This window comes from Schistocerca gregaria, chromosome 2 (assembly GCF_023897955.1).
Source record: "Schistocerca gregaria isolate iqSchGreg1 chromosome 2, iqSchGreg1.2, whole genome shotgun sequence".
NCBI lineage: Eukaryota > Metazoa > Arthropoda > Insecta > Orthoptera > Acrididae > Schistocerca > Schistocerca gregaria.
Window position 1 is genome coordinate 748,664,933 of NC_064921.1, and position 16,170 is coordinate 748,681,102.

Consider the following 16,170-nt stretch of genomic DNA (forward strand, 5'->3'; position numbering starts at 1 on the left):
GAAACATGAATCCCTCATTACGAGTCGAAGAGTATACGGCAGAGTATGGAATGGAAATATCCAAATTCGTCATGCAAGAAAAAGTTCAAGACTCAACCGTCCGCAGGAAAACTGTTGCTTACGGTTTTTTGGGACGCACAAGGTCCAGTACTGGAACATTATGGGGAAAGGGGCACAACAATGAACAGTGTACGTTACAGCGAGATGCTTACTGCAAGGCTAAAGCTTGACGCCCAGGATTGCTGTCAAAAGGTGTTGTGTTGTTGCACGACAATGCCCGTCCGCTTACTGCTGCCCATACTGCTGAAACGCTCCAGAAACTCAAATTTGAAGTTTTGGATCATCCTCCATAAAGTCCTGACCTTGCCCCATCTATCACTTGTTTGGTCCACTCAAACAGGCATAAGGGGCCGTCGATTTGCCTCGGACGAAGCAGCGAAAGAAGCGGTGCATTCCTAGCTCGCAGCTCAACCGAGAACCTTCTTTTATGAGGCCATGAGGACCTTTGTACAACGATGGAGCAAGTGCGTTGAAACGCAAGGAGACTATGTCGAAAAATGATGTTCTTCTAAGTTTCCTATTTGATTACAATAAAATCTTATAACTACTTTGCTTATAATAATTGACTTACCCTCGTATATAAAAAAATATCGAAGATCTTTGACAATGTAAAGCGGGCCAAGGAAACAGTTTCCTAATTTGGGTAATTTATTGAATAACGGAAAGCTGATGGAAAAACAGAATAAACTGTAGGGCTTAGCAGATCGTCGACGATGAGGTCGCGATGGGAGTACCACAATCAGCGAGTATGCATTAGAATAAAGCAACTGTGTTGGTTCTTTGCTGAGATACCGTTTTCTGCGTATTTTCAGTCATGAGAAACGGACAATATTTTCCTTCTTTTTCTTTCTTTGTTTATTATCTTGTGATCAAATCGTTGTTGTTGATTGACTGGGCAAGGACAGGAAACTGAGTTGGTCTTACAGACAGCAAAATCGGGAAAAGGAAGCGAGGATCGATGTTTATATCTGACTCCGTCAGGATGCACGTCCTATTCGTTCACAAGTGGGCCACGGTCCTCCGTTTAGTTTTTTTTTTTTTTTTTTTAATTTTTGTTTTTGTAGCGCAACTGAAGAAGTACTTTTCACTATTCATGGGCTCATTGCCTGTTTACCAGATTCGTAAAGCAGGCTTTTTCATAAAATGTGGATCTGAGAAGCAGTCATTTTAACTGTAAACGACTATCGCTCAACGAGTCAGAAAAGTTCGCTTCATTTCAGCAGGCTGTTGTGTCGTCACACATCTGTCATTTTGGATGATTTGATCAATGGTCTTCTTATTCACATCATTCACTGCCATCGATGGTCTACCGCATCATGGATTTTCCAGTAGAGGGAAATCACCTTCTTTAAACGTCTGCAACCACTGCTGGATACTGCTGCTATCCACTGTGTCCTCCCCATAAATAGAGAGCAACTTCCTGTGAACCTATGTGGTAGAGTCATCGCCGGTCTTGAAAAGGAACTTCACCACCGAACGTTTACGCAACCTGACGTCTACTTTACGGTCCATTATGGCTCACCTGTAAATAAAAAAAAAATACTTTTATATACCAACTTATAGCTAAATATTTGCAAGTATGACCCCAAAAAAATTCATTCTTCTCCTGCAAAAAATTAAAAAATTAGAGACGACTGTGCAAAACTTTTTGAACGCCAATTGTAATTATAATTCTTTATAAACTTGAACTTTTGGCGAAAATTAAAATCTATCTGAAAATGTTCATTGAATAACAGTCGTTTTAAAATCTTCAGTAAATGGTTTGACTTGCGCAGTGCGCATCACACAAAAGAAGGTAAACAGTCTGTGAAGCGCATTTCAGTTGTGTACTAAAGCTCCATTCCGTGAAATTTATGAACTTCAGGCGGTCAGCACGAGAAATCCAAGACAGACAGCGGAGACAGAGGCCGTAAACTTAGGTCGTGTTCCTTCTTTCAGAGATTTTACTTCCCCATGTTTTCTAAACAGACTAATGGTAGTTCAAATGTATGGTGCAGCCCCCTCTCAGAGCACAAAAGAAGTGCAAACAAAGTTAATACCAGCCCAGCTGCTACACACCCAATCCCCCACAACACTTTGGAAGGGAAGAAACTTGATAAAGCTACACAGTACTCCACGCAAGTTTTCACCGTCTTTCTGGAAACTGCTACATTGTAAACATTCCCTTCATTGAGGGAACATCTGTACTAGTTTCGAAACGAGTCGATGAATCTTTTAGAAAGCTCCTCCTTGCCCCATCACTGTTGCAGTTTCGTGACAGGTGGTACAAACCAAAAGCGAAAAAGCTGTTTTCTGGGAATTTTTCTGTCAGACGGCGAGAAAAGTTATTATGACGCGAACGTAAGCAGGTATTAAAAACTAGATGGCTCTTAAATATTTACTGAAGTGGAAGTGCGTGAGACAGAAAATGTGTCCCGATGTGATTTGGCGTTGCACAGGACAGTAGGAAACAAAATAGGTCATAAAGAAGAGTTACTATAGCGGAATTGCGGGAGGCAAAAAAAGTCTCACGATCTTTTGTGATCATAAATCCACGAAATGCCAACATATTTAAATTAGAAAGTCATCGTATTTTATATCATAATCATAAGATGCTTTAAAAGAACGTTGCATGCGAATGTGACTCACAGTACAAAACAAACTGCAGCCAAGTACGAAGCCCAAAAAAATATTATCACAGTCTACGTGCATAGAGGATCAGCCACTGGCCACTGGCACTTCTTTCGCGAATGAAGCGAGGAAAAATATCTATATGAATCCATACATGCCCATGTCTCCCCTTTACTTCTTTCTCATAAACCTTACGCTACACAACAGTTAGCAGACTTAAGATAGTATCTTTCAGTCACGAATAGATAAGGTTGAGATCTAATAGAATACGATAACAGAAATACTGAAATTGTGTTTCATTTAAAATCTTCCTAATTTACTGAATATCTATTTCAGTGCAGGACATGGACAACTGCCCATCATGGAAAACACACTGCGAAATGAAACACCCAGACATGTCACTCTGCCCTACTCAAGTATGTAAACAGGTAACTACACAGAAGCTTGTCTTTGTCTTGCTCAGCAGTTCTCCTGACAGGAAATATATGGCACTTTTTACATATAATTTTCTTATAAAATCCATACCTGTTCGTAAATGCTAAGTATTAAAAAGTCGCTCCAGAACCGAACCTTACCAAGAAGTCTTCCACCTATCTTTCTCTTCAAGATAATCAGATTTCTTTTTATTTTCTCCGCCTTTTCACATATTGATTCAGTTTTAACCCTTCTTTGAGAGAGTTTAGATATATTGCAAATAGCTATCGGAGTAACAAATCTGTGCATCCAGTTTCCGCAACAAGTACTGTATATAAATACACTACTGGCCATTAAAATTGCTTCACTATGAAGAAATGCAGATGATAGTCGGGTATTCATTGGACAAATATATTATACTAGATCTGACATGTGATTACATTTTCACGCAATTTGGGTGCCTAGATCCTGAGAAATCAGTACCCAGAACAACCACCTCTGGCCGTAGTAATGGCCTTGATACGCCTGGGCATTGAGTCAAGCAGAGCTTGGATGGCGTGTACAGGTACAGCTGCCCATGCAACTTCAACACGATACCACAGTTCATCAAGAGTAGTGACTGGCGTATTGCGACAAGCCAGTTGCTAGGCCACCATTGACCAGACGTTTTGAATTGGTTAGAGATCTGGAGAATGTGCTGGCCAGGGCAGCAGTCGAGCATTTTCTGTATCCAGAAAGGCCCGTACAGGACATGCAACGTTCTTGGATGATCAAGGTGAGGTGCATTTGGAATTCATGCCTAAAGGCATCATCATAAACACTGCAAGGCACTGCGAGACCCTCAGAAAACTGGAAGCATGAATTCGAAGAATTCGTCCATACATTGAGCACTCTTCCAGCACGACAGTGCCAGACCACACACGAGAGCTGCGGCGTCTGCAACAATCCAACTGTTTGGTTTCACTGTCATCAATCATCCTCACACAGTCCCTACCGGGCCCCATACGATTTTCATCTGTTTCCAAAACGTAAAGAACACATTCGAGGACTTCACTTTGACAGTGATGAAGTGGTGCAAACAGAGACAAGGCTGTGACTCCGCCAATGAAGTCAAACATTCTACAGTGACGGGATCAACAAACTAGTCTCTCGTTGGGAGAAATTTGCTCGTCGTCAGTGTGACTATGATGGGAATAAGTATTTAGTCATGAAGAATAACACTGAAAGTAGGTTTTATTTTTAAAAAAAACTTTAAAATTTTTCACATAAGCAATTCGGGGGCATTACTTTTCAGCTCACCATTGTTCTTTCCAAGCGAGTTTTGCCTTTTATATTAAAGGAATATTAAGTGTATGTTTTTAGATATACGTCTGTCTGTCCAAAATCTGTGTTTACTTTCATCAAATCATTTATTAGAGTGCGCTCCTCCACTTCATTTAAGAAAAATGGTTCAAATGAGTCTGAGCACTTTGGGACTTAACATCTGAGATCATCAGTCCCCTAAACTTAGAACTACTTAAACCTAACTAACCTGGGGGCATCACACACATCCATGCCCGAGACAGGATTCGAACCTGCGACCGTAGCAGCTGCGCGGTTCTGGACTGAAGCGCCTAGAACCGATTGGCCACCGTGGCCGGCACCATTTAAGAAAATTTGTCACTTATTCGTGTCGAGATCTTCTGGATTTCTCGTTTTGAAACTTCAGTTTTCGTTAGCTAAATCATGTGAAACACTACATTGGTGAACAGGCAAGAGCTTGAAATATATAGCGCGAGAACTGTGACGATTTTTGTCCTAACACTAATATTGACGCCCCTAAGACGAGGAATATCAAGCGACCAATCGGTAGATAAATATTACATTGTAGTAACAAAACACGTTTGTATCTATAAAAAATTATTGCTATCGAAATAATTTGCTTGTTGTACTAAGCAGTTCTTGCTCTCTTAATTTTCTTGCCTTAGAAAGAAAATCCTCTGCCACTTTGTCGTTTACCCCTCCAACTGACTTCTTATACGTTTCAACGTTGTCTTCCATTACTTACCTCTTCGTAAGAGAGATAGTGTAACGAGGTAATTTCTGCTTTACTCTTTTTGTATTCCCAGATTCATGTTACAGCAATCTGTTATGATATGTGAAATGTTTCTTTTGCTGTCGTATGTTAGTTATATCTTCTTTAATACTCCAAGCATTGTGTTCCATTTTGCGTACCTGATCGCGTATTTTAGCACTCACAGTACACGAACGTTTACGAGGGAACATTAATACCGTATCTTAACAGCCTTCTCCAGTGAGGAGTCCAGCCAGGAACGCTTTGGTTCCTTTTTTGCTGCAATAAATTTGTTTAAGCGAGTGAGCTGCGAGAGCGATTTTTTAAGGTCTAACGACTGCGATAACGGAAGGAGACGCAAGGTCAGCCAGTACGGTGTTTAGTTCGCGCCCAGCTATGTCTCAGCACAGCCATTAACTTCTTGTACCTCCCGAAACTAATGGCCAGCTCTCCTGCAGACAATTAACATACACACTCGCCCAGTCTCCAATTCTTTTTCGCCCTTTTGTTGTTTTCGGTTAGGCCTGAGATATCTCGACTGGATTGCGTTTTATACTGTTGCTACAATGCTATAAACAAAGTACGTTCATTATATTGCTTATAACTCAACCTTGGGAAGGCCCAACGATCGTGCCACTGCCACCGAACGTATCTTTTCAAGAATTCAGAAACATCATTTCCCTCATAATCGAAACATTATAAATATGTAATTCAAAATCCGTTAGGTGAATATACGGCCTTCAAATGTGCGTGCGTTATACTTTTTAGGCCATAAGCCGACCATCAGATTCAGTAATAGTAGCGTATGGATCTGATTTGACTTTTGAATTAGCGCTTCCCTTCGATCTATCTCACTAGGACGAATATTTCGCATGAAGATTGAAAAAATTTCGCTACTGGAAACTGGTTTAAGTACATATGTGTTCTACGGGGTGTTCAAGAAGTCTCTCGGCAGTGCCGTATGATTGTTCGCCTGCCTGGGTTACTTCCCTTCAAGTGGACTCTCCCAACATTCCACTGTTTCGTTTATCTCAGCCAGCGTCAGTAGTATCGTTGGCGTGTCTCGTTACGCGTTGACGTGAACGTTTAAGTTTAATTCCTTTGTTCGTTTGTTTCGTTTTTGTCGCTGTTAAAATGCCAACCATTGAGGAACATGTGTTTTTAGACGAACAAGGGTTCAAAGCTGGAGGTAAATACACAGTTTCAGTTCGTCAAACATTTAATTCAGTTTTCCCGGAGACAACACTCCCACATCGCGATACTGTGCGAGATTTGATTAACAAATTTCGAAGTACGGGTTCAGTGACAGATACACCGAGAAGTGGTCGTCCTAGCGTTTTGTCTGAGGATAAACTACTCGATGTTTCCGATAAAATGTCCATGAGTCCGAACAAGTCAGTAAGAAAACTCGCCCAGAAAATCGATGTTAAGTGTCGGGATGGCACACACAGCTGTAAGAAAAAATTAGAACTTTTCCCATACAAAGTGACATTCGTGCAAGAACTGAAAAATACTGATCATGGCAAAGGACTGCATTATTGTCAATGGTTCAAAAATTTCGTTCTACAAAATGGGAGGGATATTTTTAATGAAACGTTTTTCACTGATAAGGCGTGGTTTCATTTATCCGGGTACATGAACTCGCAAAATTCTCGTATGTGGAGTACTGCGAATCTATTGTGTATTCATGAGGAACCACTTCATTCTGTGAAAATAGGAGTTTGGATTGTAATTTCTAGGCGTCGGATTGTGGGTCCTATATCTTTCAGCGAAACAATAAACGCACAACGATACTGCAGTGATTTTCAGTACCCATTAATAGAAGAACTTGTGTTAAGTGAAATACTGAGCGGTTGTTTTCAACAAGATGGTGCAACCGCGCATACAGCTCGCGTTTCAATCTCACTGCTTGCCGATGTTTTTGGTGATCGCATAATTTCACAGGGACTTTGGCCTCCACGATCGCCTGACCTAACACCGCCTGACTTTTTCGTCTGGGGTGCAGCGAAAGCAACTGTCTATAAAAACTGTCCAAAATCTATCGATGAATTGAAAACTGCAATATCCACTTTCACTGCTTCTGTTACAGAAGAAATGTTACAGCTTGTGTTTGGAAGCATGATTAGACGAATTCAAATGTGTATTCAACAACAAGAGGGACACCTTCAGCATTTAATGTGAAAATTTGTAACTAAAAATGAATATTCAATAAATTAATAACTTGTATTTCACTGAGTTTTATTTCCGAATGTTCACTGCGGCATACGACACGCGCGGGTAACTATGATACGGCACTGCGGAGAGACTTCTTGAACACCCCGTACATCGGTTAAGTTGCAACAAATAAATGTTATCTTAATGGGACATAAAATGGATATAGCATTTGCAAGTACAACTTTGCAAAACTATCACCTCTAAGTACAATGGTTATAGATTAGAATAGTGTTTAAAGTACCGTCGACAACGAAGTGATTAGAGATGAAGCGCAAGCTCGGTTGGGAAGGATGGGAAGGAAATCGGCCGTGGCCTTTCGAAGGAACCATCCCGGCATTTTCTTTAATTGATTTAGGGAAATCACGGAAAACCTAGATGAGGATGGCTGGACTCGTGTTTGAACCGTCGTCCTCCCGAAAGCGAATTACTGCGCTATCTCATTCGGTGTAAGTACAATGGTGGTGAAAACTTAATGACGAAAGTAGCTTTCGCAAATGCGTCACTGCCAAGTATCGTAGCTCAATGAAACTTGGACCATACATAGAAAGATTTGTCACAGTGTAGTACAGAAGATAGCTGAAGGAAATACGCAAAGATGCGAACAGAAATGACAGCTTTATTCAAAAGCAATACACTGAAGTCACTGCGATTTATGATGGTCCTCTGAACATTACGAAAGAGGGGACATGTTTCTAACAGGGTGTTTGATCACAACGAACGGCAGTGCATGCTTTGCAACGAGCACCAATTCTGGCCACAACGTTAGTGAGAAGTTCTTTTAAAATTTAAACGGCGGCGCGTTTCGAACCCGGGACCGAAGGCTATTTGATTAGGGGCCAAAGACGCTACTACTTCACCACGGGGCTACAAGCGCACAGGGCCAAAGTACTGCTAAAAATAAAAAGACACAGACACACACACACACACACACACACACACACACACACACACACACATTGACCTGACGCTACCCTTAGTTAGTTGTTTATACACAAAAGAAACGCAAAGTCTTGCGCTGCAGTCTACCCATTTCCTTCCTGAGAGCTTTTTGAAACAATAGGCTTGGACCTCTGTACCGTGCAGGCCTCCAGCTGTGTGCACAAGTTGAGCTTTTACGACCGAGACTTACGGTAGATTATGCGGACGCTTCGCCGGCGTAAGCTGGTCTTACCACTTAAAGGAAGCACCGAGTAAAGTGGGACATACACAACCAAGTAGAAATACTTACAGAGAATTGACAGTTTGATCCTCCCTATACTGCTAAAATTTTCTTCAAATTACAGAGCACTGCCGAAGATATACGAAGAAAAAACTCTATAGATCTGATTCAAACACTAGCACAGATACATGAATGTTTAATGGTGTATAAAAGAAATATTACGGTTAACCGATTTCGACTTTAATGAGTCATCATCAGAATTAAAAATCTAAAAAAGAGAAAAACGCAAAAATTCTGTTAAATATAAACAGTTACATTCATAAAGATATTAAGAACGCAAACGAAAGAGAAAAATAGACATGCCCACTATATTTAATAGTAATTTTTCTTTTCTGACTTTTCTAAATGTTTCGTTCGGATGATGACTGATTCGAGTCGCAATGATTAACTGAAATATATCTACTAAATACCGATGAAGACATTGGTCAATGCGACGAAATTTAAAATAGATCGTGCACTCCAGTTTCACAGTGTCAAATTTCATAGAACGGATATATTAATCAACAACTAAACAGAAATGCAACTTCAAGTATGGATCACACGAACAAAGAATAGCATCATGAAGGCAGAATTGGAAGTCTTGCCTGAATACCTGGGGGGATATTTACTGACAGGAGAGAGATAACTGTTTATAAGAACCTTTAAAAAGAGAGCCATGCGACAACACTGCATTAGTTTTCCCATTTCCTCAAGAGGAGGAGGGAGAGGGAGGAGATTAATGTTTAACGTCCCATCGAAAATGGGGTCATTAGAGACGGAGTATAAGCTCGTATTAACGAAGGGTGGCGAAGGAAATCGGTGAAGTGATTTACAGAAATCACGGAAAACCTAAATCAAGATGGCCGGACGTGGGTTTGAGCCTTAGTCCTCCCGAATGCGTTCTCAAGAGGAAGTGCACACAGAAATTTTGAAACGAAAAGAAGGATAAGTTCCCAGTAGTAACGGACTACAGTCAGAACCGTTCCAAGAAATAAAATTCCAAATCTATGCCTTCTGAGAAAGGAAAGTTTTCATTCAGACCAGTATACCAACCATGTAGAAGGAAGAGAGATGGTTATCATTAAGATCATATAGTCAAAACGTACAGACCTACCTGCCTGATAAAATAGCGGTACGTAAGCGATAGCTAATGGTGTACAGAGATCTAATAGGCAGTAGTCAGTCACAGAATGGCTTTAGGAAGAGCAAATCTATTAACGAGGCTATAAATCAGTCGAATATGGTGCAGGTGTGAAGATGAACTTCACCATAATTTTCGATAATCTTTGGTGGTCTTCTTCGTTCGTAAAGTTTACACAGCTGAAGTTACCCAAACGCTCTTTTTTTCTCTCGTTCTCCGATTACTCCCACGGTAGGGTAGTGACATAGACCTCCTAAGACGACACTCAAACTAGAAATAAAGGAAAGAATACCGTCAGGGGTCATTATGTTGTACAGTCACTGTGATGCAGTGATGGAGCAACTATTGGGAATTGTCTGTGCGATGGCAGGTGGGGTCCTTGCCTACGCAGCAGATAGATATCCTCATAGTAATTTATGGAAATTCTGGAGCTCGCTTAGAATAAAAGTGAAATGCAGCTTTCTCCGTGAAAGGAAAACTGAGGATTGCCGCGGACAACACTATTAACAAGCAGCTGGTGGGAGAGATATCAAGAGCCTGGAATCTTGTTTCTATAGTGGATGTATTTGCGATAAGTAACAAAGTGGTAAGTTGATATCTGAACGAGGGTAGGACGTACGACGCCTATATTCTTAAAATCTTTGAGGAAATCTCGCAGTTCATGAACAAAACTGCAACAGAAAATGTCCGGTTACCACTGAATCTCATTCAACTTTATCACGATGTCATATATACATTTATAGTCAATGTGTGAACGTCCAAACCTCAGCAGGTGAGAGCTGTTCAAATCCTCTATAGGATGCAGCGCAGTGTCCTTATGAGGATATCTCTGGTGCCTACCACACAACCTCCATAGGATCTTAGCGGTACGAGGAATGTATCCGATCGACTTAACATGAGGAGGGGTGTCGAATATTGGCTTAGAAAAGTCAAATTAGAAAAATTAAGAGAAATAATTGGTACATTAATCACTGACAGAAAAGGGCTAAAAATATGGATTATGGCAGATGAATGGCAACGCATGTGGGAGATTACCAGTACTGAAAGAAGACCATGTGGTATCGTAGAGACATTGATCACGCGAAAATGATTCACTTACTTTTTTCGAAGGGGATAATCTACCTGTTTATAGGACACGAATCGACCCTAATTATCTGTGTAGTAACAACCGACGCATTTGTGAAGAAACTGGAATACCTGAATCTGTAGCGCCAAAACGCTTCGATCAAAGCTCACAGCTGAATCGGAGACATTGTCCAAGTGGTCGTACTTTCTATAACGTAACACCTGACAAACGAATAAGTACCGTCTAAACAGATTATCAAACAGATATTCCAAGAACGAGCTACAAAAATATGTGAATCTTCAGAGAGAAAGAGAACACGAAACTTTTGATTATGTCAACTTGCATTGCTTCGCTGTACACCCACCATCGAAGGAGAAAAATTATGATGACGTCAGCATTTAGCACAGAGCACTTGATTTTCTCAAGATGTACCAGAAGTCTCCAGTCCTGAGCTGCTAGAGAGTATCAACGATTCAAGATCGGTGTGCAGCCTAAGATGAGATATTGCGAATAGTTCGCCACTAGCAGAGGAAGTGAGAAAGCCTCAAGACTACTGCGAACATCTGACAGAATGAAGCAGGGGGGTGCCGGGAATGTTGCAGCGGTCTGAATATGAAGTAACAAAATGTGGTTGATGGACTGTCCGTCATCAGGTGCAAATAAAACCATAACAGAATTTTGAGCAACAACGCCAAGCATTATCACAACTTTTTGCCCCCTTTTTATTATGTTTGTTAGATAACCCTTTGCCTTCTTCTCTATCGTATATCTTATTCTTATTCCCTTCTTCCCCCTCCCTCTCTTTCTTCCTTTTGTAGAGCACTTTCAGAACGAAAAAAAATATTAGTTTATTGTGGATCTTAGCATTAACTATGAAACAAGGCCGCATTACCTTTTACGTTACAGGTCATCCGTAAAAACAGCAACTGAATAATAATAATAACAATATGATACAACATTACGGTAAATAGATCAACCCTCATTGCAAAATAGTCAATACATATATTTAATTTATTTATAAATACTCTTTTGACATTCTCACTTATTTTAATGTCTAAAACCATTAGAGATTTCAGAAAAGCCACCTGTACCAGCAGAAGACAATGCTAAATGGAATTTAACAAGAGAAAAAAATCTCTACAAAACAGTGAAAACTATTCATAGGAGTCCTCACAAATTTCTAAGAACGCCAACTGATACTTGGTGTGAGTGTCTTTTCTGAGAGTAATTTCGCTTGATTTTTCTGGAACAGAATATTATCACACATGGACCAGTGATCTTTGTATTATAAGAGTAGTTCTATCATTTGAAACTAGCTGTCTGGTTCTTCTTCTGGCATTCCCACAAATTCTTGATGGAATTAACATCGGAGAACTGTGGAGTTATTTCTAATTAACGACCTGAGAACAGCATTCAGTCTGTTGTTCTTGTTGTGGTCCTCAGTCCTGAGACTGGTTTGATGCAGCTTTCCATGCCACTCTATCCTGTGAGGGCTTCTTCATCTCCCAGTACGTACTGCATCCTACATCTTTCTGAATCTACTTAGTGTATTCATCTCTTGGTCTCCATCTACGATTTTTACCCTCCGCGCTGCCCTCCAACGCTAAATTTGTGATCCCTTGATGCCTCAGAATATGCGCTACCAACCGGTCCCTTCTGCTTGTCAAGTTGTGCCACAAACTTCTCTTCTCCCCTATTCTATTCAATACCCCCTCATTAGTTACGTGATGTACCCATCTAATCATCAGCATTCTTCTGTAGCATCATATTTCGAAAGCTTCTATTCTCTTCGTGTCGAAACTAGTTATCGTCCATGTTTCACTTCCATACATGGCTACACTCCATACAAATACTTTCAGAAATGACTTCCTGACACTTAAATCTAGACTCGATGTTAACAAATTTCTCTTCCTCAGAAACGCTTTCCTTGCCATTGCCGGTCTACATTTTATATCCTCTCTACTTCGACCATCATCAGTTATTTTGCTCCCCAAATAGCAAAACTCCTTTACTACTTTAAGTGTCTCATTTCCTAATCTAATTCCCCCAGCATCACCCGACTTAATTCGACTACATTCCATTATCCTCGTTTTGCTTTTGTTGGTGTTCATCTTAAACCCTCCTTTCAAGACACTGTCCATTCCGTTCAATTGCTCTTCCAAGTCCTTTGCTGTCCCTGACAGAATTACAATGTCACTGGCGAACCTCAAAGTTTTTATTACTTCTCCGTGGATTTTAATACCTAATCTAATATGTTAGATCGTGTATTTAATTGGTCCTATTAAGCTTCCTTGAGACGCACCCTATATTATTCGCGTTTTCAACTGAACCCGTTTCGAAGACAACGCATTCGCCTGTGCCCATCATGAAATCGTTGACTCCGTCGCCTCAGTCAATAACGGCAGCCGTCTCGAACGCTTTAGAAACGCTTAATAACACGGAATGTAAACCTAAGCTTCCTTCATTTCTTTTAAAGAGTGTTAGGAGAGAAATGTGTTTCTGAGAAGCGAAGTGGTATTCTGGCGTGGCGCCAAGGCGTTCACTTTCTACTGTCCGGTAACCCTAGGAGGTGCGAGCAGGCCAAGGCTGGCGCTAAGAGAACAGAAGCACCTCGCCACTTGCTGCTCTTTACTGCGCAGTGGGGCGAACATGAGCCGCAAGTGGAGGCCACGTGCCTCGGCACGCCTAACTGCCAAACCTTTATGACTCTGGAACATGTATGAAAGCTGGGCGTCGGGGCTCATTTTTCACGATCGCACCCCGTTTACCAGTGCGTATGCATGCATCTACTTGTGTGCTCCAAAAACAAGTATCTAGTATTACATAATTGTATTTATATGTTTTGACGACGCCATTATGGTCTTATCACTTTAGGACATGGTGTAGAAAAAGGCCTGAGGATGGTCATTACGGACTGAAACCGGTCATCGTCTAAAGTATTCATATTTTGATCAAAGACTGGAATAACAAACATTTGATATTACATAATTGATAGCCCTCTGAGACGATAATGAAAATGGTGATACTATATGATTTTAGACACAGTATCTAAGGAATTATAGCGATTAATTATCATAAACTTATCCAAGTATAGATGAAAAGCCACTTTGACAGTTTTAATACCAGTTCTTTTCAATAAAGACAGTAAAGATGTTGGAGTTCGGGCGCATAACAGTGAGGCCTTCGCACTCATGCTAAAATCTCGTGAGATCAGTGTGTTTGAGAATAGGAATTAAAATAATTCATTTATCTGACGTAGGAAAAAAATGTCTGTGAGTTCTAAAAGAGGTAATAAAAGAGAGAACTGCTTCAACATTGACTCCAAAGTAACGCAGCAGAAAATACTGATTTATTGACTGCTGCACTGAAAGAGGATATACACTGTCCAGTCACATTAATGTGACTACCGCCTAAATTCGATGTCAACGTGCAGGGTGCTGGATGGGAATTGGGGGGGGGGGGCGGGGGGAGGGGGGCGACGGGCGACGAGGAGGGGGGCGTGGACGACGCGGAAGACAATGCAGTCGTTGTCGCAATGCGGAAACGAAGCGATTTATCTGACGTCCAAAATGCCATGATCATTGGCTTTCGGGCCAGGGATGAAGTATTTCCGAAGAAACTGTGGTATACCACGAGTCGTAGATGGCAAGGTAAACGTCGGCTAGCTAGATGCGTACGGGCGAATAGACGTGCAATTGCTGAACATCCAACAGCCCATATGAACCAAGGGACCATCAACAGTACCTCCTCAACGTCGCTGTTGCTGCGTATATCCCTTTGCAACTGGCTACTGGTTCACGCATCCACGCTGAATGATGTTCATCGCCGACGAAGGCTGAAATCCGCACGCCAGTACTGCACCTGGACGTCCACTGAGTGGCGACAGGTAGCGTTTTCAGACGAATCATATTTTATGCTCCACCGGTGAGATGGCCGTTGGCATGTACGTCGTGAAGCAATCGTCGGAAGAGTTTAGGCTGAAGGACGCTCTGGGGAATGATTTTGTGGCGTTCCCTGGCTGATCTCGTCATTCTAGAACACTCAGTTGATCAACACACGTATGTATCAATCCTTAGGGACCATGTCCACTCCTACATGCAGTTTGTTTTTCCTTGACCCGGTGGCATCTACCAGAATGACAAACCAACGTGTTACACAGCTCGCAGTGTACTTGCGTGGTTCGAGGGGCACCAGGATGGGGTTACCGTACTCCCCTGGCCCCAAACTACCCCGACTTAAACGTGCTCCGGAATCTGTAGGACCACCTCAATCGAGCTCCCCAAGCAGACGTATGTATCAATCCTTGGGGACCATGTCCACCCCTACATCCAGTTTGTCTTTCCTTGACCCGATGGCATCTACCAGAATGACAAACCAACGTGTTACACAGCTCGCAGTGTACTTGCGTGGTCCGAGGGGCACCAGGATGAGTTTACCGTACTCCCCTGGCCTCAAACTGCACCGATTTGAGCGCAGTCCGGAATCTGTGCGACCACCTCAATCGGGCTGTTCGCGCCGTGGATCCTCCAATGGGTGGCCTGACGCGGCACTTCAGTCGGCATGGCTCCGCATCCCTGTCAGTACCTCTCACGACCTCACTGAGTCTCTCCAGCGCGTTTCGCAATGGTTCGCGCTGGGAAGGAACTTTGACAGATGGCTACTTGGGCGTGACTCAGCCATCCGTCAACTCCGGTATCCCTTGGCCCGTGCCGGCGGGTGGTAATCGTCGATCGCTTAACTGATCGGTACTACTATAGTTGGGTTAAAGTTAATATATATTGCGAAGTGGTGCGTTTTGCGTGCACGAGCGAAGTATTTATTCCTTGCCTTAGCGTTGCTCCATGGCGAGCGAAGAAAAGTAAGAAATTACAATTAAAGGAAAATGTGGGTTTCGCGGGAGGCGTGCCAGAGACAAATCTCTGCAGTCGCGCTATCCCCTGTGCTCTCGGTGGCTCAAATGGATAGAGCGTCTGCCCTGTAAGCAGGAGATCCTGGGTTCGAGTCCCGGTCGGTGCACACATTTTCATCTGTCCCCGTTGACGTATGTCAACGCCTGTAAGCAGCTAAGGGTGTTCATTTCATTGTAATTTCATTCTAATGAGCTGCATGGTCACATGTCCGAAAGAACAGACACGATCCTGGTATATAAAAAGTAAGAAAATCGGAATGTGACGGGACTTTGTAACGAGACACGATAACGAGAGGACACGTGTGAATCGTGTGCAGTGAAAGAGTCATTGTTAGCAGCCACATTGTATAATTTGTGTTTTTTGAGGTTCACAAGCGATATGTAATGTTAATGTGGAGTTTAGTAACAGCCATAATACAATCTGTTGCATTTCAAAGGTAACTGCGCGTATTTAATTTTGATCAAAGGATTCTATGATGAACTACAAGCTAGTATAAAACTTCGA

General features: G+C 41.9%; 1 protein-coding gene and 1 non-coding gene across 6 annotated transcripts in view; one reads left to right on the forward strand and one right to left on the reverse strand.

The window, feature by feature from the left end:
• LOC126334928 (WAS/WASL-interacting protein family member 3-like) overlaps window positions 1-16,170 on the reverse strand; it is a 258,741-nt gene that overhangs the window by 154,355 nt on the left and 88,216 nt on the right. The gene's annotated exons all lie outside the window — the stretch shown is intronic.
• On the forward strand, window positions 15,698-15,772 carry Trnat-ugu (transfer RNA threonine (anticodon UGU)). The gene has a single exon. It is a non-coding gene; the product is annotated as a tRNA-Thr (tRNA).